Source organism: Hylobates moloch, unplaced genomic scaffold (assembly GCF_009828535.3).
Source record: "Hylobates moloch isolate HMO894 unplaced genomic scaffold, HMol_V3 SCAFFOLD_5, whole genome shotgun sequence".
In the NCBI taxonomy this organism is placed as follows: Eukaryota; Metazoa; Chordata; class Mammalia; order Primates; family Hylobatidae; genus Hylobates; species Hylobates moloch.
Genome location: NW_026652280.1, coordinates 34,881,442 through 34,904,652, shown reverse-complemented (window position 1 = coordinate 34,904,652; position 23,211 = coordinate 34,881,442). Strand labels below are relative to the sequence as shown.

The following is a 23,211-nucleotide window of genomic DNA, read 5'->3' as shown; positions in this document are numbered from 1 at the left end:
TATAAATCCAAAGATAAGAAATATAATTGCCTTCTATCAGCCTTGTGTTTTATTATGCTAGAGAAAAGGCGTAGTCACTACTTTCATTAAAGAGGCATTCTTATTGAAAGACTAGCATACATAAACAAGTCAACATTTTATCTTATGCATGAAGGTTTAAGAAAATTAAATTTTATTAGCTTGTTCATTTTATTTTTCCTTTCTGTTCTCAAACTTGAGAATATTGGTTAGAGGTAATTCCATTATACATCACAATGCTGCAACCATATACGGGTTGCTGCAGTGGTTAAAGCATTAGATACAGATAGTAATAATATCTAAAAGTTGTTACATCACCATAAACAGAATTTTATTATTATTATTATTATTATTATTATTTTTGAGACAATATCTCACTCTGCCACCCAGACTGGAGTGCAGTGGCACAATCACAACTTAGAGCAGCCTATACCTCCCAGGCTCAAGCAATCCTCTCACCCCAGCCTCCTGAGTAGCTAGGACCACAGGTGTGCACCACCATGCCTAGCAATTTAAAAAAAATGTTTTGTAGAGATGGGGTCTCCCTATGTTGTCCAGGTCGGTCTCAAACTCCTGGGTTCAAATGATCCTGCTTCTTTGGCCTCCCGAAGTGCTGGAATTATAAGAGTGATCCACGGCACCTAGCCCACAAACAGAATTTTAAATGACTTGAAAAAATGATACAAAAAATAAATATAATCCAGGTGATGTGGAAACCACTCCCATTTGCTTGCCATCTTTTGTGTCAGACACTGTGCTCTACTGTTTTACACACATCATCTCATTGTTTAGAGAGAAGGAATTGACTGTGGAGAAGTTGAGGAATAAAATGAAAATGAACATACACACACATATAATTTAATTGATTGAAAAACATTTCAGACAGGCCTTGATGAACATTATTTTTAGATACAAGTTTTTTTCCCCAATTTTAAATAATGGATGATACAGAGTGATTAGAGATAATATTATGGGTATCCACAATATTGTCCATAAGGAAATGTATTCATTTATAATACTATGGGAGATGTCCGGGTGTATATGACTTTGGTAAAATTGACTGGGGATCTGGATAAGCAAAGTTGTGAGTTATTGTACTCAATCATCATTTTTTATTGAATTCAGAGGGATCTTCAATCAACTTCTCTGCTGACCTGAAACTCAGGGATTTAAGCACATATCTGGATTAAATATATCTCCCAGGCTAGGATAGAATCTTACCTTTCATAGTATATTCCACAGTCCCTACCATTGTGTCCAGTGGCTTATAATATTAAGGATGGATGTATCCTACATTTTCACTATGAATATATGATATTGTAATTATCAATTTTTCTTTGCAAAAAGTGTGCCAACCATTTTCAGAAATAGCTCATACATATTTCTTTTTTTTTTTTTTTTGAGACGGAGTCTTGCTCTGATGCCCAGGCTGGAGTGCAGTGGTGCGATCTCGGCTCACTGCAAGCTCCACCTCCCGGGTTCACGCCATTCTCCTGCTTCAGCCACCCGGGCAGCTGGGACTACAGGCGCCCGCCACTGCGCCCAGCTAATTTTTTGTATTTTTGGTAGAGACGGAGTTTCACCTTGGTCTCGATCTCCTGACCTCGTGATCCACCCTCCTCGGCCCCCCAAAGTGCTGGGATTAAAGGCGTGAGCCACTGCTCCCAGCCCTCATACATATTTCTACTTACGGCTTGTTTTTAACCTCTCGAAATATTGTTTCTTTTACTTTTACTCTGAAACATTTTCTTACTTTCAATTATTACAAGACAAAAATTTAAGTAATTGGCTGAGAGAATATTGGTCTAAATGAAACATTCAACAGAATTTTATTTTCTTTGGACCACCGTTTACATAGAAAATGAACAATTGCAAAGTGTATGTCAAATTATTTTCTCAAAGAGAACATGCCCACATATCTTTGCTTTGAAGGCTCACTGAGATGGCCATTTGCTTAACCTCCTAGTTCCTAGTTCTCTTTTTCCTGGTGTGCATTGGTCTTCAGAAAGTGTAACCAAGCCCTAGCATCTGAACATAATGGGAAGGACTCTGAAACTACAGTCCAATGTGCTAGTTTTAAATCTGGCTTTATCACCTGCATGCTTATCTTTCTAGTTCTCAGTTTTCTCTCATCACAAAAATGAATTGTTTTGGTCCAAGTGATCTCTAACAAATTGCCAGCTCTTTAATTTGAAGTTTCAATGATTTGTTTAGTTTAGAAGGCTGAAATCAACAAGGCTATTCAATACATACTAAAGAGGCCATGTAAGGAGCATCCAGGTATCTCTTTGCTGCTTTCTGGCTAGGCAGTCGTGCAATAGAATGACTATGTGAAGCAATGGATAAGAGGGTGGGCTCTGGAGTCAAATTACTGGGCTTTAAATCCCAGTTCCAATAACTACTGGGTGTATAACTTTCCTCAATTTGTCTCAGTTTCTCAACTGGTTCAGTTCCATGGATCTTGTGTTGAATCACTTGGAGCTGGGGTTGAACCAAATGACACTTTTAAAGAACTATCTAGTGTCAAGATCCACAGTACTATATTTGATAGGTGCACTGATGCAAATAACTATCAAGGAACAAAGAGTGACTCTGTGGATTTCAACTTCAGAGTTTGAAATGAACCCAATGTTCAGGAAGCAGAGCTCAAATTAATGTTTTCTCATGGCCATCCTCCTACCATTAAAAAACTGTCCTCTACCCAGATCTCTCTAATGCTCATATGATGTTCACCAAACTAAGAACCAACTCTATTTAGCAATAATAGGCTGACAATTTCACATGTTTCTAAAATACTCCATGGTAAACCTGAATGATCCAGCTAGGACTAGCCAGGTCCCTTTCTATCTATGTCCTTTGCTTCTTTTCAGGGCAGTTCAAGTTGTCCATAAAAGCTTGTATCTTAACTGTGGCTTACTTGGATCTCTCTCTTCTTTCCATCTCTTAGCTTCATAGTATCATATAGATAGAGAACACTTTATAGGTCATCTCATCTAAGCTCTTTCCTATAAGATAATCCCTTCTATATGCTCATATTAGTCAATAGCAGATATAGTTCCATATCATGTCTTGTATTTTTTTCTTACTGTTTACATGTAGTCTTGTCTGACAAAATTGCAAGCTGCATGAGATAGGCATATTAGTCCATTTTCACACTGCTGTGAAGAAATAGCTGAGACTGGGTAATTTATAAAGAAAAGAGGTTTAATTGACTCACAGTTCATCATTGCGGGGGAGGCCTCAGGAAACTTACAATCACGGCAGAAAGGGAAGAAAACACATCCTTCTTCACATGGCAGGAAAGAGAAGTGCAGTGTGAAGAGGGGGAAAGCCCCTTATGAAACCATCAGATCTCATGAGAACTCACTATCAAAAGAACAGCATGGAGAACTGCCCCCACAATCTAATCACCTCCCACGTGGTCCCTCCTACAACACATGGGGATTATGGGAACTATTAATACAATTCAAGATGAGATTTGGATGGGAGCATAGCCAAACCACATCACAAGGGAAGGGCTGTGTATGGAGGACTCTTCTGCTACTAATAGCTAGAGCTGGCCTTGGGTATGAGGTTAAGAATAAGCAGTAATTTCTGTTCTTCAGGTTCAAACACTAAGAGATGAAAGCAGTAGAATGACAGATTGGGTTCACACACATTGCATGAGTCTCTTTTAAAAGACTAAAAGTTATCAAGGTGAAAAACATTTCATCATAGTTTTTATATTTGTAGTACCAAGTTCAGGTCAAATATAGTAAGTTCTAATGAACGTTTATTGACAAATACATATGCTATGTATCTCCTATACTTTCACAGCCCCTAGCATAACCTTGGCCACATAGGTGCTTTTCATACATTATTTCATTTAACTGCATTTAATCCTCATTGAAACTCTAAAGAGTTGGTGCTACTATCTATAAGCTCATTTTTTTTCAGATGAAGAAGCTAAAATGCAGAGAGGTAGCTTGACTAGTTTTCCTCAGGGTGAGTCAATTCAAACCTGTCTAACTTCAAATCCAAATTCTTCTCCTGTTACAAGATGACCTTGTGTTGCAAGTATATAAATTCACGGAGAGTCTTTACTCTTCATTCTAAATCGACCTGGAGGCCAGCCCCATCTTAGACACATTCCCTGTAGTCCTGCTGAAGAAGTGCTTGGGGCTACTGGGCCACGTGGGTACCATCTTCTTGGCCTCAGCCACGGGTACCAGGAATGTGCCTTTGACACACTAAACGCAATCAGATATTTTCCTATGAGGAAGCTGTATTCCAGAAAAGATTGCCAAAACAGTTGGAGGTTATCATGGAGGATTAGGAAAACCAAAGTGTGGCCCTGGAGAGGGAGACAAAGGAGCTGCCTGGCAACTTCCCAATTCCCATGAGGCCTGACTATATACTTCTGATATCTGCCTTCTAGGAGGTTCACCTTTATCTTTTCAATAAATTCCCTTTTAACGTAAACAAGCCATCCCTACAATGACCTTTCTGTGCATCCCTTTTTCTGTTACAGCCCATGTGGGTGGGATTTTTAGGGAGAAAGAAGAACCTCCGCGATTCTGTGGTATTCCTCTGAGATCTCTTTTTGGCTCCTATGCCAACAGAGTGATGTAAACATAAACTTCTGACGGCAGGGCTCCTAAGACCCTGCTAGGAATTGGGAACATTTCAAATATTGCTTCATATTTGGAGCACTCTGAAGTCACAGTGACAAATTTACTAAAGAGCCAGAAAATGAAAACCCAGAAGAATGCTCTTCCCCACCTTGTTGCCTTTCAAGTAGTGAAAGCCAGTCTCTTGGAGGATGCTCACAAGAATAAGTGTGCCAAGAAAGCTTCCTTTAGTGGATTTCTTGCAGCCAGGAAAGCAAAGTTTCCAAAACTAAAATCTAGTCATTGTTGAACCTGGGATTCCCTTCCTGGGACAATTACATTGTGCTCCTGCTTTGCGCCTTGATGCTTAGCAACCACAGTAGTATCAGGGGAGGGAACTGGAGAGATGAGTCTTTTCCAAAGTGGGGCTGAAGTGGAAGGAATCAGGAATGGAAATTACCTTCTCATTTCCTAGAGAGAAAAAGATATGATAGGGACCCCAGAGGTGGCAAAATTAGGCTACATCAGGAAGGAGTCTTGTCCACATGATATTTTAATAATCAAAGTTAGTATTTGAACAGAATTATTTAACTTTGTAATGTAACTGTACATCTGATATTTCCTGTGAGCCTCATAATCATTAATATCTTAGGGCAAGATTGTAAGTTCTTAGTTTATAGAGAACTGAGGTAGAGAGGTCTGAAATTGGCTCAGCTTCACCCAGACAGTTAATGGCAGAGCAGGACTACATTCCAACACTCATTTTCTTTCTCTCCACAATATCCTTGATTGATTCATTCATGCATTCATGAGGCAAGACTGACGTTCATCTCATATGTATAGATAGGCATGATGATATTAAAATACTGAAATTTTAAAATAATGACTGCTCTAAACTCACCCCCATGCCTCTCATTCTGACATTCTGTCTCACCTGAACTCCACAGGATCATATAACCGAAAGGAAATCACTTGGCTTAGCAGAGCCACGGGTCTGCGTCCATTCTATGGATTGATTCCATATCATGTTGGTTGTCAAATATTTTTGACATTCCACCAGTCCTTACTGGGCATATACTGGGCTCCAGGTACAATCTTATCCAGTGAAGATACAGAAGTACAATGCAAAGTCCTTGATCTCAAGGACTTTTAAAAATTTTCCCCTCAATCTGCAGTCGGGAGGAAATAAAAAAATAAAGACCCCAAATTATTTCTAGAATACTTCTCAAGACAAGGAGCTCAATATTATTTAAGTAATGATTTGTTCTCACTGTAGGTTCAATAACAGTATTTTTCATTATATTGAGCTGAGGTCTGCCTCCTCATAACCTCAGCTGACCAGGGCTTGTTAGCACCCGCCCCTCCACCCTTGAGCAGAGTCAAGCAATCTCTTTTGTATTTTCCCTGATGCTTTTCTTATATTTAAGAAAAGTTTTCACATCCAATCTGACTGTTCCCAATATGCTCTCACTGTTCTTCTGGGACTCTCTTGTGACCTAGAATCAAAAATTGAGAAAATTTTAGGGCTGGTTTGGTCCTTAGAGACTTTCAAATGCTCCTCTTTTTTTCAGAAGTGGAATCGGTGGGGCAGAGAGATGAGGGGACTTGTCAAATAAGTTTATAACTGAGTCTCCTTTATGATCTAGTCTATGGTCTTTTTTATTGCAGCATAGAACATACTCTGAATTTCTACATTTCCAGAATGGCCCCTAAACTCCAAATGTGACTTATTCACTGTATAGTTCCTTGTGGCTATCACCTCCTTTGTTTAGGGACACCTATGCATGCTATATTAGCTAAGAGAGTAGGAGCTTTGTAAATATCCTGATCACACTGTGGGAGCATGTGCTTTCAATTGGATCAGTGATTCTCAACACTTGTTACATATCAGAAGCACCTAGGGTTTTATTAAAAGTACTGATGCTCAATGCTGGTTACATATCAGAAGCACCTGGGGTTTTATTAAAAGTACTGATGCTGGGTCTGTGCAAGTCCAGTTAAATAAAGATGGATCCCAAGCATCAGTAATACCTCCAGGTAATTTTGATTCATAATCAGTACTGAGAATCACTAATTAGATATTAGTAACCCATTTCCCAGAAAGGCGAGAATCAACACCGTAGAAGGTGACTGGCTCTGAGCATTTGATTACACTGCTTGATCTCAACTTCTTATAAAGGAAAAAAGGATGGGTTTGTCTCATTTCTTTTTACCTTTAGCTTCAGAGATATGAAAATGACATGGCCTGGGCCAGGCATGTTGGCTCATGCCTGTAATCTCATCACTTTGGGAGGCCGAGGCTCAAGAGGTGAAGAGATCGAGATCATCCTGGCCACCATGGTGAAACCCCATCTCTACTAAAAATACAAAAATTGGCAGAGCATGGTGGCGCACACCTGTAGTCCCAGTTACTCAGGAGGCTGAGGCAGGAGAATTGTTTGAACCCAGGAGGCAGAGGTTGCAGTGAGCTGAGATCGTGCCATTGCACTCCAGCCTGGTGATAGAGCGAGACTCCGTCTCAAGAAAAAAAAAAAGAAAAAAAGAAAAAGAAAAAGCAAATGACATGAGCTGCTCTTGTGCTTTGAGGCAAACATTGAGTTGTATATATCCCTGTATTCCTCAAATCATGCTGCAAATGATCATTCTGCAGATCCTTAGAGTACATCTGGCATAGGGCCTTGGAAAAAAAGGAGTTATCATCATGGTCATTTTACAGGTTAGGCACATGGATGCCCAGAGCACAGAGCAATAGCCCAGTTGGCAGCAATTCAGATATTTGGTGATATCAGAGGAACAATTATTCTCAACTACATTTATTGACATTGTCCATGCAAGGCACAGCTTAGTCCTCATAAGTTTTAAATTTGGTTGGAAAACAGGTAATGGAAAAAAAAAATATGTGGTGCAAAGGGGAAAATGAAAAGTGTATGTTAAATACGCATAGAAAATAAATGTGCAGCAATTTTAAGAAGACGTGATTTCAGACCCCACTCTTCTCCCACCACTTCAGCATCTGTACTCCACGCACTTTGTAAGCCTCTCCTTCCTGATATTTTTGTGCATTCGTTGTAGTTAGAACTTCGCATGTCAATCTTTCCCACTAGGTCATGAATTCTGTGAGGATGGGGACTATGTCTTGGTCACATTTATATCTCCAGTTGCTACTAATGTATCTGGCACATCACTATGCTCCATAAATATTTGCTGAGTGCCCGCATGATTCTGATATTGGAGACTGTGTGGGTCTAAAAGATGTATGTCCTGTGCATTCCCATCAAGTGCTCGGATGGCCTTTTGATTTTTTCAAGGGCTGCTGGGCCCTGGAAATGGGTGTCTTAAAATTGCCTGACTCTATTTTCAGGCTAGATCAAGGTCAGACTTTCTGTGTGTCAAGGTTTGTTTCTCAGATGATCACAAAGTGGTCTAATTGAGAAAGAAGATGAGAATTCCTGCGACATTCACCTAGGATTTGAATATAGGTCCCATTCTATTAACAGATGTACAGTTCAGGTATGGGGTTTTAGTTTTTAGAAATCCTTTATTATCATATATTAAAATTTTTCTATTTGTAATATATTATATTATTATATACCAAAAATATTAATGTGTATAAAATATTTATTGTATCTATTTTACATATGTATATGTATTTATATGTATATATATTTATATGTGTGTATATATATATATATATATATATCTCTCTCCAATCATGCGTCAATTAGCTGTGGGGATGTGTTCTGAGAAATACATCAATAGGTGACTTTGTGCACACATCATGGAGTGCACTTACGCAAATCTAGATGATATAGGCTACTGCACACCCAGGCTATATGGGGTAGCCTATTGCTTCTAGGCTACAAACCTGTACAGAATATTACTGTACTAAATACTGTGGGCAAATGTAACACAATGGTAAGTATTTGTGCATCTAAACGCAGAAAAGGTACAGCAAAAATGCAGTATTGTATTATATTATATGGGACCACAGTCATATATGTGGTCTGTTGTTCACTGAAACATTATTATGGGTGTGTGACTGTACACACACACACACACACACACACACACAGGCATATATATTTTTTCACATACATGTAAGACAGTGAGAATATTCCTCCTTTCCTTTCTCTCCTCTCCCCTCTCATGATTCAAAGATGGGCTACATACAAAGAAGGAACGTTGGATAAGAAGTCAAGGAACATAGCATCTATCCCTGGCTTTGAATTAACTTAGTGGCTTGGGGTAGTGCATAGTTTCCTCAGCTTTAAAAAGATGGGATTCTAATAGATGATCTCACAGGTAAACTTCTACTGCACTATAATTCTACAGACTTATCATCTATTGTAGTGAATTTTAATAAGGTATGTGCTTTTCTTAGCTACTCTTCTAATCCACACAACACCACAGGAAGGAAGACTCTGTAAATACGCCTAGGTTATAGAAGGGAAAGGACTAGGGCAATAGGCTTTAGTTCTGGTTTGGATGACATCAGACAGCCACATGTTTGTGGACAAACCCTTCTGATTTCTGGACTACTTTCTCCACAGGAAAAGCGCGAGGAATAGGTCACATGCTATCTTAGTTCTCTGTGGACTTTGGTGTAGGATTTCAGAAATCTGGGTGTATAAGCAAATGAGAAAGGTCATTTGATTACAGAGAATAGTTGTTTTGATATTGTATTCTGTGCCTTGATCTCTGCTTCTATCATCAGCTCATATGCCCTGCTATTTTTTTCCTAATTAAGCATTATTTTCCCAGCAATAACAATGACGCGGTAAAAAAGCATAGTAGAAGACTTATCGAAACATTGCTTCACGGGAGGTCCTGCAGTGACAGAGGAAAAGTTTGTGGCCGGTCAGAACATTCTTCTGAAAAAAAGAGGACAGAGCACTTGGATCAGTAAAAGGGTGAACTATCCGTTCTGAGTCAGACTGAACCTGAATCCAGACAGGAATCGGGATGGGATTGGGGCTGGAAGGGGTTCACCCTTCAATCTCCAGTCTCTTTCACTCCACTTCACTGCAGCGTTCCTTTGAAAAGCTTGATGAAGAAGTTCTGTGAAGGAACTCAAACCAGCAGCCAATGCAGGGAGGCAGCCACTGATGGCCTCAGTGAGGGAATGCCCCCGACTCACCTCCAAATCATTCCTCAGTCCAAATAGCCTAAAACTCTCATGAAGAACGTGATAGGTGTCCTCTCAGAATCCGAGTTCTCGGTCAACTTTACCCCAAGTTCTTTAAGCGGAACCATTTGCAGACCTTCCCGAATCCGTATCTACCCTATATTGTTTCACAATGTAGACATGTTTCTGAAGGGTTCCATTCCTATTTCCCTGAAAAGACCCCCTTTGTAGGCCAAATACAAAAACTCAGAGATTACAAATGCCACCATATTTTGTAAGAACTGAAGACATTCCACTTTGTTCTCCCCACCACCCTGAAAACAACTGCATTCCAGTGTGCGTTTGTCATCTCTCCGTGTCCTTCCCTTCATCAAGTGTCCAATTTCGTGAATAACGAGAAAATGCACATGAGATCTCAATGCATACAAGTCGCTTAACAACAACAACAAAATAATAATAATAATTTAAAAAAAAAACCCTGAAAGTGAAATGTAATTACCAGGTTAAAAAAAAAAAAAAAAATGCGCCCGGTTTCGAGAGCCTATCACAGCTCACGTCTGGGCGCGCAGAACCCTCCCCTCCCCCGACACTGCTCCTGTTGTGTCAGATAGTGGCAGTGTTGAGCCCAGGAATACGCGCCGAGCCCGTGGCAGTCCCCGCGGCCGCTCAGTCTTCGCGGCGGACTCCGGGCGCGCAGGAGCCACTGGGCCGCAAGGGCGCCGGGGAGCGGGAGGGGCGCTGGGGGCGGCAAGGGGTCACGGATCCCCGGCCACGAACTGTTTTCCTTCTCCCCGGGCAAGAGCCCCACTCCCTTCAATTGACAGAAATTCACTGGGGCAGGGGGGCGGGTGGGGAGAGAGGTCGCTCGCGGCTCGCTACTGGCTGCGCCTCCCCCAGCTCTGGTCTGGGAAGCGGCCCGGGCCCTCCGGGCGAGCAGCTTGGGCGCCGGCGCCCACTGCGAGGAAGATCGCGGGGTGACGGTCGGTACCCGCTCGGCTGGGCCGCGCTGCCGCTCCGATCCTCCTCCCTCCCGCGCCCGTGCCCGCGCCCTCCCCCTTTCTCTCACTAGGAGTCCGGGACTCGGAGAGGGCGCGGGAGGCAGGCACACGGGCCCGACCCCACTCCAGCGCTCACCGGGGACGCGGGCGGGCGGCGACGGGACGCGGCGGGGGCGCGGGGCGGGCGCGGCCATGGAGCAGCAGCGGCGGCGGCGGCGGCGGCGGCGGCTGCAACACTAGCGACCGCCGGCGGACGAGCGGGCGGGCAGGGCCGCGGGGCTCAGCGGACCGAACTGCACAGCTCAGCAAAAGCGCCCTCGCCCTCCGCGCGCCGCCTCCTGCGAGCCCAAACCCAGCAACATTTTTTAACGAAAAGCAAAAAAAAAAAAAAAAAAAAAAAAAGAAAAAAGCATTGATCGGAGAGACGGGGATATATATATGTATATATATATATATAAAATTTTTTTTGGCTCCTGCTAAAATTAGCAGGGCTCGCCGCGCGCCTGTGTGCGAGTGTGTGTGCGTGCGGGCGTGTGTGTGTGAATGTGATTACTCCAGGACTCCTCGGGCTCCGGAGACGCCATTTTCCCCCTTGATATCTCTCTCCATAAATCGGTGGCGCGGCGGAGGCGGCCGAGTCGGGCGGGAAGCGCGGGGCCGGCCGGGGCGCCCGCCGCTCGCCGCCGCCTCCGCGCGCCCGGGGGCCCCGGCGCCCCTCGAGCTAGGGCGGCCAGCTCGCGGCTCGCCGTTTGACAGATGCTCATCGCCATGGAGTTGCCGCAGCAGCACCTTTGGGGGCTCGGGCGAGCGACCGGAGCCGGGATCTGAGCGAGCGCCGGGGCCAGCGGAGCCGGAGCTGCCGGGACATGGGTGAGCACGCGCGGCGACCTTGGCCCGGGAGCCCGGGCGCCCAGCCTCCCTCCGCGCCGCGGGCCCCCGCACGCCCGGAACCGGGGGCGACGTGTGTGCCCTGCATGCAAAAGTTCACGTCGCCTTGCTGGGTCTTTGACTTTGCACCCGGCGGGAAGGGGGAGACCGGGCCGAGGGGGCGGGATGCCGGTCCGGGCGAGATTGCAGGAGATGGGCGCGATTCCGGCGGGCCGGCGGGTGGGCGGCGATGCTGGCTCAATTGGAGTGGCTCGTTGGTGGCGGCGATGGTGGAAGCTTTGGGCTAGAGGGCTGGGAGCTTATTGAGTTTCGCCTAATCTGATCTCCCCCCCACCTCCGCCCCCCGCCTTTTGCACCCTCCCTCGGTCCTGCCGCCGGCTGGCGGGGCTGGCGGGTTTGGCGTTGGTGGAGTGGACTTGGGAGGGGGAGGGGGTAAGGAAAGGGGTGGGAAGGCAGGATTTTTTTTTTCTCTCTTTGTAACTTGCAGGTTAAGTGGAGCTAGAGAGCTACATTGTAACCTAGTTGGATTTTTTTGGGGGGGGATGTATCAGAATCTAACGTGTCGTTAATAGAAAGAAGAACAGGCAAGAAGTGGTCCAGCCGGCGAAGGTTGGTGTGTGCTTGTGTTGTGGCTGTGTGTTAGTCTTTTTCTTAAAAATCTTAATCAATGGATTTGAGTCTCTTTCTTATGCTCTCTGGTTTTGGGACTCTGAAAAGATAGGAATTCCCTTAAAAGCAGACGAATGCCTTTTTGAAAGCACGCATTGTGTGCGTTTCTAGAGGAGCCGTGGGCTTGGGAATGAACGGCAGGCTTCCCCGTTCGGTGGTTTCCAGTGGGAAATCACTCCGGAAAGGGAACCCTTCGGTATCGATTTATTGTTTTTGTCTTCCAAACCATTATCTCTTTGACCGAAATACTGTCTGAGAAGTTCCGCAGGGACAAAGTCAGGTAAACTGGACCGGGCAGATCTTTGGCAAGATGGTGATAACGGGGATGCTGTTTTCAGTGTCTGTTTGTGATGGAAGCATTGTTGGGTAATAGCAATTTCTGATCGGTAGAGCATGCTGGTTCTAAAAAAATAAGTTAACTGCCGAAATACTGTCTTCCAGCCCTCCTCCCCTGCACAGTACAGCACCTATTCCCCCCGCCCCCCCCCCATCCAGACCGCTTACTACAAGTCTGAAATCGGATCCAACTGGAAATATTTTCATTGGAGATTGAAAGTTGTGCAATTGGAAATAGATGAGGCTAGAGGTATTGGGAGTGTGGAAAGGGAGTTCTTATTGCCCCCTGATGCTGCATTTATTCTTTATGTGTGTCTGCGTTGGATTCTCAGGGTGTGTATCTGTCTAAAAGGACTGTTGTGGGAAGGATTTCCGATTTGTTTCCGTTTCAAGTACACTGTCCTGATAATCTCACGGTTGACATCTAACGCTAAAAGGGCAATTTGTGTGTCTCTTTATCCCTGCAGAAACTCTCCTCCAAAAGGGCAGTTTATTCTGGAATTCTACAGCATATACCTTTCCCTCCAGCCCCTACACTCCCCCCACCTCCTGCCAACTCTCCACACCTTTCCCCTTAAAGTTTAGTTGGAGTCCACTGGCGTTGCTTGTTTTTCTCTTACGTATTTTTCCTTCTTTTTCTTTTCATTCCTTCACTCTTCATCCTGTTTTTCTTCTTTTTCTGTAGATTTACACTAAAAACTAATTTCTTGAAGTCTCTGTACTTTCACCAAAACTATCTGCCGATTTGGCACCATCTCTTACCCTCCTTTAGTAAATGGGTGTATCTCCTGTGCCCCATCCAAACTCATCTTCACGTGCACGTAAGTGTGTGTTGTGGGAGAAAGAGGATGGGGTAGAGAAGAGGTATTTGGAGAGGAAGGGCGGTGTTGTGTGCAGGCCACATCTGCAACACTGGACCAGACCTGGGCATTCCGGGGAGAGTTTCCTCTGCACACCCCAGCTGGGATGGGAAGGCGGAGCCAACCAGCCCGGGGCGTGTGAGGGAGGAGAAAGTTTGTAGCACTTTAAGATGTAGCTAGTTTACAATCCCAGGTCACTCCCTCCCTTTTTTTTCTGATTTCTGTGGCTTCTACCATCCTTAAACTCCCTGAGGGAGGCATGAGGTCTTTTGCTCTGACGACGGATTCCCAGGTGTCAGAGCGAAGGTGAGGTGCTGTATTTTCCCGTGTGCTTAGTCTCATTGCCTGTTCCCAGAAAAGGATATTAAGACAGAGTGTTTGGGGGAAAGTCGGAAGAGGAGGAAGAAATCAAGTGTGGTTAAACAGAGTATTTGCAAACTGCAGGGAATGTGGCCCCAAAAGATATGGAGACCAGGTGCCCAGAGTGTTGCTTGGCACACGATCTCTCCTCCCCCATTAAGGGGACAAAACCAAAACCAAAACAAACTATTGGTCTTGGGAAGTTGAGTTGGTGTTAGACCTGGGCTGTGGGAGTTGCTAGCCACTACACGTAGTAACCTGAGCTGAGCTGGGGGAGGAGGTGGTGAGCGAATGCACCACCGGGAGCCAGACGAGGGAAAGGGACTCATCTCTCTTAGTTGGGAAAATAGATGTGTCTCTGGAATAAACAAACTGGAGGTGGGGGAGGGGATGGCTTGCAGTGAACATAAGGTGGAGTGTCTGAGAGGCAGTAGTGTCGGTTAAGAAAGGGGTCACTTCTAGCTTGGGAGAAAATATCAACTGCCTTATATGTTCATGAAAGGGCTAGGCAAGTGAAGGGCTGTAATTTGATCTTTTGTATGTTAGCATCAGAATGTTACATAGGAAGGCTCTGCTGGAAGGCCCAGTTTTGGACATCACACAGGGGAACATAGAGGTATCTTTAAGTTAACCCAACAGCCCCTGCTGCCATAAGGGTTTCTGGTCATGGACTTGCCTTGCTCAGAGTGAGCTACTTTGTAAATCACCTGACCTAAATGAGGGTTGGGGAAAAAGGAAACAGTGCTTGGGAGTGTCTTAGGATTTAGATGAAAATGGTGAGTGGGAAGAGGCAGGAGGCAGGATTTTGCTGAAGAAGAAATAAATAGGTAGGTCCTTTCCCCTGGATTCCCTGTTCCATTTCTCCTCTTAACTTTGAATTCCTCTAGGGAATGAATCGATACTTGTCTGGCACAAAAGTGTACATCTAGGAGAGGAGAGTTCTCTCAATGTGGTCATTATTTTTAGTTGTACTTCAATCTCTGCTCCAAAGCTTCTATATAGTATGCAAAATGAAGCAGATGAGAAATAGCTAGCTGGATGGGGCATCCTTTCTAGGTTCCTGTGGAGACACTGAAACTTGGCTGGGCCTGGACCTCCCAGAATGCCAGTTTTTTCCTTGGAGACTTGAAGTTTAAATTGAAACCAGAAAGCTATTGAAGGCAGATCCAGCCAATGAAACCCTGTTTTCCCTGATGCTCAGGAATGGGAAATAAATAACTTTTTGCTGATGGCATTTCAAGTTGCTTCAGTTTTGCTCCTGCCAGAAGAATGGGGTAAATTATTATGAACACATTAGTATTGTAAGGAGGAGTTGCAGTGCTTTAAAAATGGGATGGTGTTATTGAGTTTGTTCAGGGACTCAGTGTATGGGAGAGTCCTGCCAGAGGCTGGTGGTGGGAGCACAGGAGGCTGCCCTGGAGGGTTAGCAGCCGGGGCTGAAGAAAGGAAGCCTCACAGAGGTCTTGCTGCACATCATTTTGTCTGGTCCTGGGGTTCCTGTGAAGGGAGCAAAACAATCCAATTCTGTTCCTATCCTGTGGCATATGTTGAAACCTAGTGAGTTTCCCAAAATGTTTTGGGCCAGGAATAAGGAGTGCTACCATCATGCCTATTGCCATAAGTTTGGGCTTCTTTTCGAGTGGTTTTTAAAGGTAACCCTGGTGTTTTACAAACTCTTCATGAAGTTGCACATACTTTGGCCTGCCATATACCTGAAAAGTGCAGGAAAGAAAACACCAGGATGTCCACAGACTATAATTCATGAATGCAGAAAGATGATGCCAATCTACATTTTTGCTGAGCTCTGAGTTTTCATTTTCCCTTTTTACTGAACTTTCTATTAGATTTTGATGCCCCCCTGAGATACATCACATTGGGGCTGCAGAAGGTTTTGGGGGACTGTGATTGTAGATCACGGAGTTGAAGCTTCTGGTCCTTACTGTTCTGATTTAGAAGTTTCGTAGGTTCAGTCCAGAACAGCTCTGTTTTTAGAGGGGTTTTTTTTTTCCCCATTAGAGGGTACCATCTAAGGTTGAAGAACCATTAAATAATTAATTAATTAATTTTTTGTGACAGAGTCTCACTCTTGCTGCCCAGACTGGAGTACAGTGGCATGATCTTGGCTCACTGGAAACTCTGCCTCCTGGGTTCAAGCGATTCTCCTGCCTCAGCCTCCCAAATAGCTGGGATTACAGGCACCCACCATCACACCTAGCTAATTTTTGTATTTTTAGTAGAGACAGGGTTTCACCATGTTAGCCAGGCTGCTCTTGAACTCCGGACATCAGGTGATCCACCTGCCTCGGCCTCCCAAAGTGGTGGGATTACAGGCGTGGGCCACCGCACCTGACCAAGGAACCATTATTTTTTTAATGGCCGTTAGCTTAGAAACCAGTGGTTGACTTCCTACCCTGTCCACAGCAAATGATACCAGGTAAAGAATGTGAGCAGCCCTGAAGTCCACAGGATCCTCTGGCAGGTAGCTGCCACCCCCTCCCAGGAGCCCATGATGGTTAATGATCGGCAGACCCGGGTAAAACAAGTGTAGGCAAAGCAAGCTGAGCTGACCCTCAGGTAGGCAGAGGCTCTGCCACTCCAAGTGCTGAAGAAGAATAGGGGATGAATGGTGAGCAGATTAGAGTTTTAGAACTTTGTCAGCTTGGAAAAATGTTTCCTTGATCCAACTTATCTTTTCCCACCAAAAATACCCCCTTTCATATGCATGGCATTTTGTTCTTTTCAAAAATATCTTTGTATGGCTTCCGCCCCCTTGATTCTCCTAAGGAGGAAGGCCAGATAAGCATTTTATCTCCGTTCAGAGGATGAGGCAACTGATACACTGGGTTGCCTGAAATGACACAAGTTGGTGGCCAACCTGGGGCCAGACGGCTGTGGCAAAGTGTGAAGAGCCTCACATCTGAAGTGACAAGATCTTCTTTGGATCGTGTCCCTGTACTTCCTAGTTAAATGACCCCCGGCAAGTCAGTTAACCTCTCTGAGCCTCCGGAACCTAGTCAGTAAAATGAAGATAAAGATGCTTACCCTGCCTACTTCACGGGGGTTATGAGGATTAAATAATACCAGCTAATTTCTGTAATTGAACTCTGGGAGGATTTCCATGCTGCCTCCTGGAAACTGGTGCCTGGGATTATTGTTGCCAGAGCCCAACACTTAATAACCCCTTGGAATGATCAGAAATGTCCACAAGGGCTCCTTGTGTTCTAATAATTCAACCGATGTCCATATAACTGTATATGTAGAATTATTAGATGCCTACTATGCCATGTGCTTTTTGAGACTCAAAGTCTCAGGTGGTATCCAGTTGGACTCAAAGATGTCCCAGTGCTTAGGAAATGCTCTTTAAGGATCAGCAAGAGAAAAGGAAAAAGATGTGCAAACACACAGGGAGGGGAGGCGAGGTGGAGAGAATGACGGGGAGGTTCTCCATCAGGAAACCACAATACTTAAGCAATGGCATTCAGAACAGAATTTCTAGCCCTTCTAAAGAAAAGAACTAATAGCAGGGTTGCCACTGTCCCAGCAAATCCAGTAAGTTCTCCAGAATCAGGAAGGTTCTTCACAGCTCATTTGTTCCCTGATTCTTCTGTGTTCCTCCTTTTACCCCTTCTCATGAGAGCTGGTTTGCCCTGCCTGGCAGCCTGCAGCAGGCACCTTGCAGTGTTCTCGAATGAACCCCAATTTTATGCAGTATGCCCCAGGCTGTGTTGTCAGACTGGTTTCTTCATTGACTCTGGACATTCTGAACATCTTCCTGCCTCCATACCTCAGCTGTCTCTGTGTTGTCACCTCCAGGTGGCCAACTAGTTGCACCCAGCCTCCTCTGTGGGGGCTAACTAGTTCCTTCCTCCCAGCTCTCAGCTCCTCATCCCCAGTTCCCAGAGCAAGGCACCCCGCTTATGCTGCCTTGCTGTTTGTTGTCACTTACCCCACCAAGCTCTGAGCCCTTGAAAAAGGGGACAAGTTTTCCCACACGGCCCTGAACTTTATTTATGAATGATTTTTTTGTTTCCTGAATGAATCACAGCATTTATGAAGAGATAGAATATTGAAAGTCAATATTGTTTAAGGTGTATTAACACTCTGCATTATGAAGCAACACAGTGAGGGCCCCTTACACAGTGTGAATAATAACTACTTTAAGCCAGTAATAGTGGCTTTTTATATTTTCGCCTAGCTTTCAGGGGCAATCACCCAAAAGTTTCTCCCTTAAAGTTTAAGAGTTAAGCATGTTTTACCACATGTGCATCCTTTCAGTCACCAATTCACTCATTCAATCATCGAATATTTGTTAATAATAATAGTGCGGCCGGGCGCGGTGGCTCACGCTTGTAATCCCAGCACTTTGGGAGGCCGAGGCGGGCGGATCACGAGGTCAGGAGATCGAGACCACAGTGAAACCCCGTCTCTACTAAAAATACAAAAAATTAGCCGGGCGTGGTGGCGGGCGCCTGTAGTCCCAGCTACTCGGAGAGGCTGAGGCAGGAGAATGGTGTGAACCCGGGATGCGGAGCTTGCAGTGAGCCGAGATCGCGCCACTGCACGAATCTGTCTCAAAAAAAAAAAAAAAAAAAAAAAATAAAAATCTCATGAGTCTCTTGTGATTAAAAACATAATTCCAATTGTATTTTTTGGCCATCTTGCTCATTTTGGCACTTAACCATACAGTCATCTTTGTTGCTTAAGTCCAAGTGCTTTTCCACTCTTCAGTGATGGAGTGAGCCTGGCCACAGTGGAAAACAGAGAAGGCTGAGGAGGCTGGGTGCAACTAGTTGGCCTAAGAGGTCAAGAAGGCTGAGGCAGAAAGCAGCCCGGGCTCACATCTATTAGCATATGATGTGGGACAAGCTGCATTGCCTTTCTACTGTTGTACAGTAAAAAAGTTTGGATTGGTATAGAGTGTCCCTTCTAAAATTCTGTGATTCTATAGCTAGAGGTGTCCTAGGAATGTGAAGGATTTCTTAAAGGTCAGAGCACCTCAAATCCTTTTAATGGCACCGCCAACAACTGTCCAAACCAATCCCACCGAGGATTAATGCACTTTGCTTAATTTTTGATGGGTTGAAAGAGTTACAGAAAGGGAAGGTGGTGCCCTGGGGTAAATTGAATTGTGGGGAGCACTTATTAGAATAGTGGAGTCAGTCATGGAGGACAGGGAAGGGGAGAGGAGGCAATGGTGAGCTGAATGTGAGGACATACCACTAAGAGTAATGTGGAAGGAAGAAAGGGATTAAATTACCCACATCTGTTTTGAACTGGTTCTCTTTGGTAAAATAACTGACTTGAATCAAGGGAGATGGAACAGACAAAGACAGTTTCTAGGAAGTCTGGAATGTATTCTGTAGTTGGGCCTTGCTGCTGCTTCCTGTCAGGTGGCATCTGGAAACCCTGCTATGGATACTTCACTCATGTCATGGATCTAGTGGGCTGGATGTGATTTCTCCATGTAGATTCTACAGATCATGAAGTCTAGGGCCATGCCTGGGTTCCTGAGGTGTCCTCTCCATCCCCATAGCACCTGGTTTGCCCAGCCACATTGCAGCCTGTGTTCAATAATAGCTAATGGGTTGGTTTGTGTGCATTCTGAGATCAGATACGGTGACCCACAGTCTGCACAACCAGAGCCTTCTTTGATTTGAGTTGGAGTAGGATCAAGGAAATTGGGCTTTGGCCTAAGGTACTATAAAAGTTCCGTGGAATTGATGAAGCACCTAGGAGCATACTGGTTGGATATTTAGGAAGAGGATATTTAAGCCACTGAAATGCTGCAATTGCTTTTAACTCAGGATCTAGTAAAGGATTTGGGATGAAAAAGGGGCATGCAATATTGTTAGCCAAATTTAGTAAACAGCAATTTCTTCATTATTCCTTTTATCTGCCAATGATTTTCAATTCTGTCAGTGGAAAGGAGTTTCTTGTAGTTTGAATTTGTGGCTTGGAGAAAGGTTGAGATGGGGAAGCTGAATTTGATGGAACCAACTTAGTAGCTCATCAGAAGCAGTGAGAGCACCAATGTGCTTGTAGCAGACTAATGAAATCAGTGTGGCAAGTCCTGTACAGTTGTTGGTGTCTCTTTCTGTGACCTATTGTTATTTGAGCAATGAGACCTTTGATTTTTTTTTTTTTTTTTTTGAGACGGAGTCTTGCACTGTCATGATCTCTGCTCACTGCAACCTCCATCTCCTGGGTTCAAGCAATTCTCCTGCCTCAGCTTCCTGAGTAGTTGGGATTATAGGCTCCCACCACCATGCCCAGCTAATTTTTTATATTTGTTGTAGAGATAGGGTTTCACCACGTTGGCCTGCCTGGGTCTCGAACTCCTGACCTCGTGATCCGCCTGCCTCGGCCTCCCAAAGTGCTGGGATTACAGGCACGAGCCACCGCGCCCGGCTAAGACCTTTGGTTTTTAAAAAAGTATTGATTAATAGTAGTGACTAAAGGGGATGATTTGATGTGAAAGCTCTGTGAACCTTTCTACTCATTATACTTTAGAGGTCTATTATGATTGGCGTTTTGATCCACAAATCTTTATTAAAATATCAGCATTGCCGATTGTGTGAGCCATTGTGCCTGGTACACTTGGTTGGGAAAGGCCTGCTCTGAGATGTGGCTTTTGCCCTGGGAGAGTGGGCAGTGTATCTACAGATATGTGCTTTGCTGAAATGGAAAGCATTCTTCTGCAGCCAAAGTTGGAACATGATCCCAAACGGAATTTTGCTATTTGTGTGATCAGGCCTAGGGTATAGTCAGGGAAGATTTCAAAGAGTATGTGTTTAGGATTTGACAGAAGATGTAGAACAAGGGGACATTCTTGGCGGGTAGAATAGCTTTGGCATAGGGGCAGCAGTGGGACAGAGTTCAAATGTGAATTCAGAATTGCCTCAAGGAAACAAATGCTAATTTCGAACACGTACTGCATCTGGCAGAAGCAGGACGGCCCTGAAGATGAAGGTCAGAAGGCTGACATTGAGGGGCAGACACCCCCAAAGCAGACACCTTTCTGGTCTGAGGTCTTCTGTCCACAGTGAGAAGGATAAAACCCAGGGCCCTCTATGTTGGACTCAATATACCTGTTATAATTCAAATGAATCAACCTTCCAACTCTCTGATTTAGCAAAAGTTGGTTTGTTCATTGACATTATTATTGATTGTCAGCAGACTCTGATGGGTGCCATGGGGATCCCAAGAGATGGAGTGAAAGATGCTCTAAGAGCCCATGAAAACCAGGGGAGGAGTAGCAGCAGCCAGCCATGTAGGCCTAAGTGCTGAATTGTAGTGGGAGCCTGAGGGGTTTAGTATCTCCAAGGGTTAGTCAGATCAGAGAAAGCTTTGAGGAGTGGGTGGAACTTGCGCTGAGTCCTTGACAATGGAATAGTCTTGGGTAGGTATGGAGCAGCGGGGAAGATCATCCACTTGGGAATGTAGAGGGAGAAAGGACAACAGTTCAGCATAGGGCTCTGTGGAGTGTAAGGCAGCAAGACAGATGGGATGGTGTCCTGTGAGAAACAGGCCAAGGATTCATCTCCCCTAAGCTGAAATGGGGAGGCATGCCCACAGCTTTCCAAGTGCAGGGAGAGCAGTCTTGGGGAGCAGGTGGGTGTGCCTGTCAGAGACTTCCACACATACCACACATGAGAGAACGCTGACAGCTGACTCTGCCTCCCGCTGCTAGGTCCTGTCCGCTACCAGCTCTTCAGCCTGGGGTTCAAAAGAGGTATCTTTAGAACAAGAAGTGAAATTATATATATAAGCATTTGGAATGGGGATGGGCCGCTCTGGGGAACATAAAACTCTTGTGATACTGGTACTTATTTCCAAGTGTTTAATGTATAATTGGAGAAGGAAATATACAAGATTCAGTAACAAGGCAACGTTTAATGACAGTACAAGGTAGCTAGAGGAGATATATCATAGAGAAAGGGAAGTGGAGCTAATAGTTGTTTAGTTCTCTGGTATGCTTAGCATCTCCTTTGCAGCAGAAGCACAAACATATATGTGCTAGATTACACTTTATGTTCAAATGACAATGAACACAGCAATGGCTGAATCAGATGGTTGAGAAGTCAAGGAATTTGAATTAAAACTGAACAGGTAGTGAGGTGAAAGAGAAATTTGAAAGACTTTATTATTATCTGTTAGATAGTTCAGTTTATCCTCATTGCCTCCAAGTATGTCTACCATTTCCTTCCTCAATTTACAAATGGTGTGGTGGAGGACCAGAGTTTTCAGGGACCACTAATACAGAGTATTTGAAGACTGGTGGCTCTATGGTTCAAATAACATTTGGAGTCAGACACAACTACCCCTGTGATTTCAACAAATCCCTCAACTTTAATTTTCTTATCTGTAAAATGGATATGTCTCTGGGTTAAAATCAGATAATAAATCAGTGTTAAATAGTATAATAAACTTAAATCAGATGAAAAAGATAAATAAACTTAGAGAATACCTAATGTATGTTAACAATTCAGATTATTTTCGTTACAATGTGAATCTCTCCACCCTGCTTGGACAGGAAATATTATGGTCATAATTACTTCTTTCAAATCTACTATATTTAATCTATTTTGGCATTGTGCTATACATATTATTTACCTTTTTTTCCTGCAAGATTCTGTGAAGAGAATTAGAAAAGGCAGATGAGAAAACTGATGCCCAAGAGAGTTTAAGTGACGTGGCAATTCAGATGGCACACTAGTTTTAGAACTCATGTATGTAGAAGCAACTAACAACTTTTGGTCAAAAGTTGGCATCACTTTGTGTTTTAGATACCTCATGATATCAAACCAAGAGGGTCTGTAATCATATATACCTTGATTTGATTGTGAATCTGGCACAGAAAGTGTGTGCTCTTGAGTAAATCATTAACCTTTCTGGACCTTAATTTCCAGGTCTGTAAAATGAGGACAAGATCTTCTGCATCACAGTGCTGTTGTGTGAGTTAAATTGATAATGACTGTAAAGAGCTCAGCACAAGTTAGTGGCAATGTTTAACCACCACCCCCTCCACCCCCCCAACCCTTTCACTACAAGAGATCACTTTTCCTTGACTGCACAGAGGAACACAGGCACAAGTAACGCATTAAAGCCAGAGCTCAACCTGCAAACTTGATTGGCCCAGGCGGGACTTGTAGAGATTTTTCCCCAGGGAGCAAAGACACAAGGGTCATGCTGTTGTGTTGTGTTATTGGTTCCCAGAGGAGACACTGTTTTTTGCAGCTAGAGTTGGTTAATGGATAGTATGTCAGACCTCAGGTCTCAGAAGTTTGATCTCCTTTCCTTATCATAGAGATCCCTGAGTACAGAGACTAACGGCATATGCTTAGCTTTGTCTTAGGTTCAGCCAGCCC

General features: G+C 44.3%; 1 protein-coding gene across 2 annotated transcripts in view; it reads left to right on the top strand.

The window, feature by feature from the left end:
* Nucleotides 1-11,499: 11,499 nt before the first annotated feature.
* The window catches only part of SETBP1 (SET binding protein 1), a 384,501-nt gene continuing 372,789 nt past the window's right edge, over nucleotides 11,500-23,211 (top strand). The window contains exon 1 of one of the 2 annotated variants that reach the window (XM_032152417.2): nucleotides 11,500-11,600. The gene's annotated coding sequence lies outside the window, so the exon portion shown is untranslated. Of the gene's footprint in view, nucleotides 11,601-11,626; nucleotides 12,228-23,211 lie in introns of those variants that run through there. The other variant, XM_032152418.2, reaches the window with a different exon arrangement.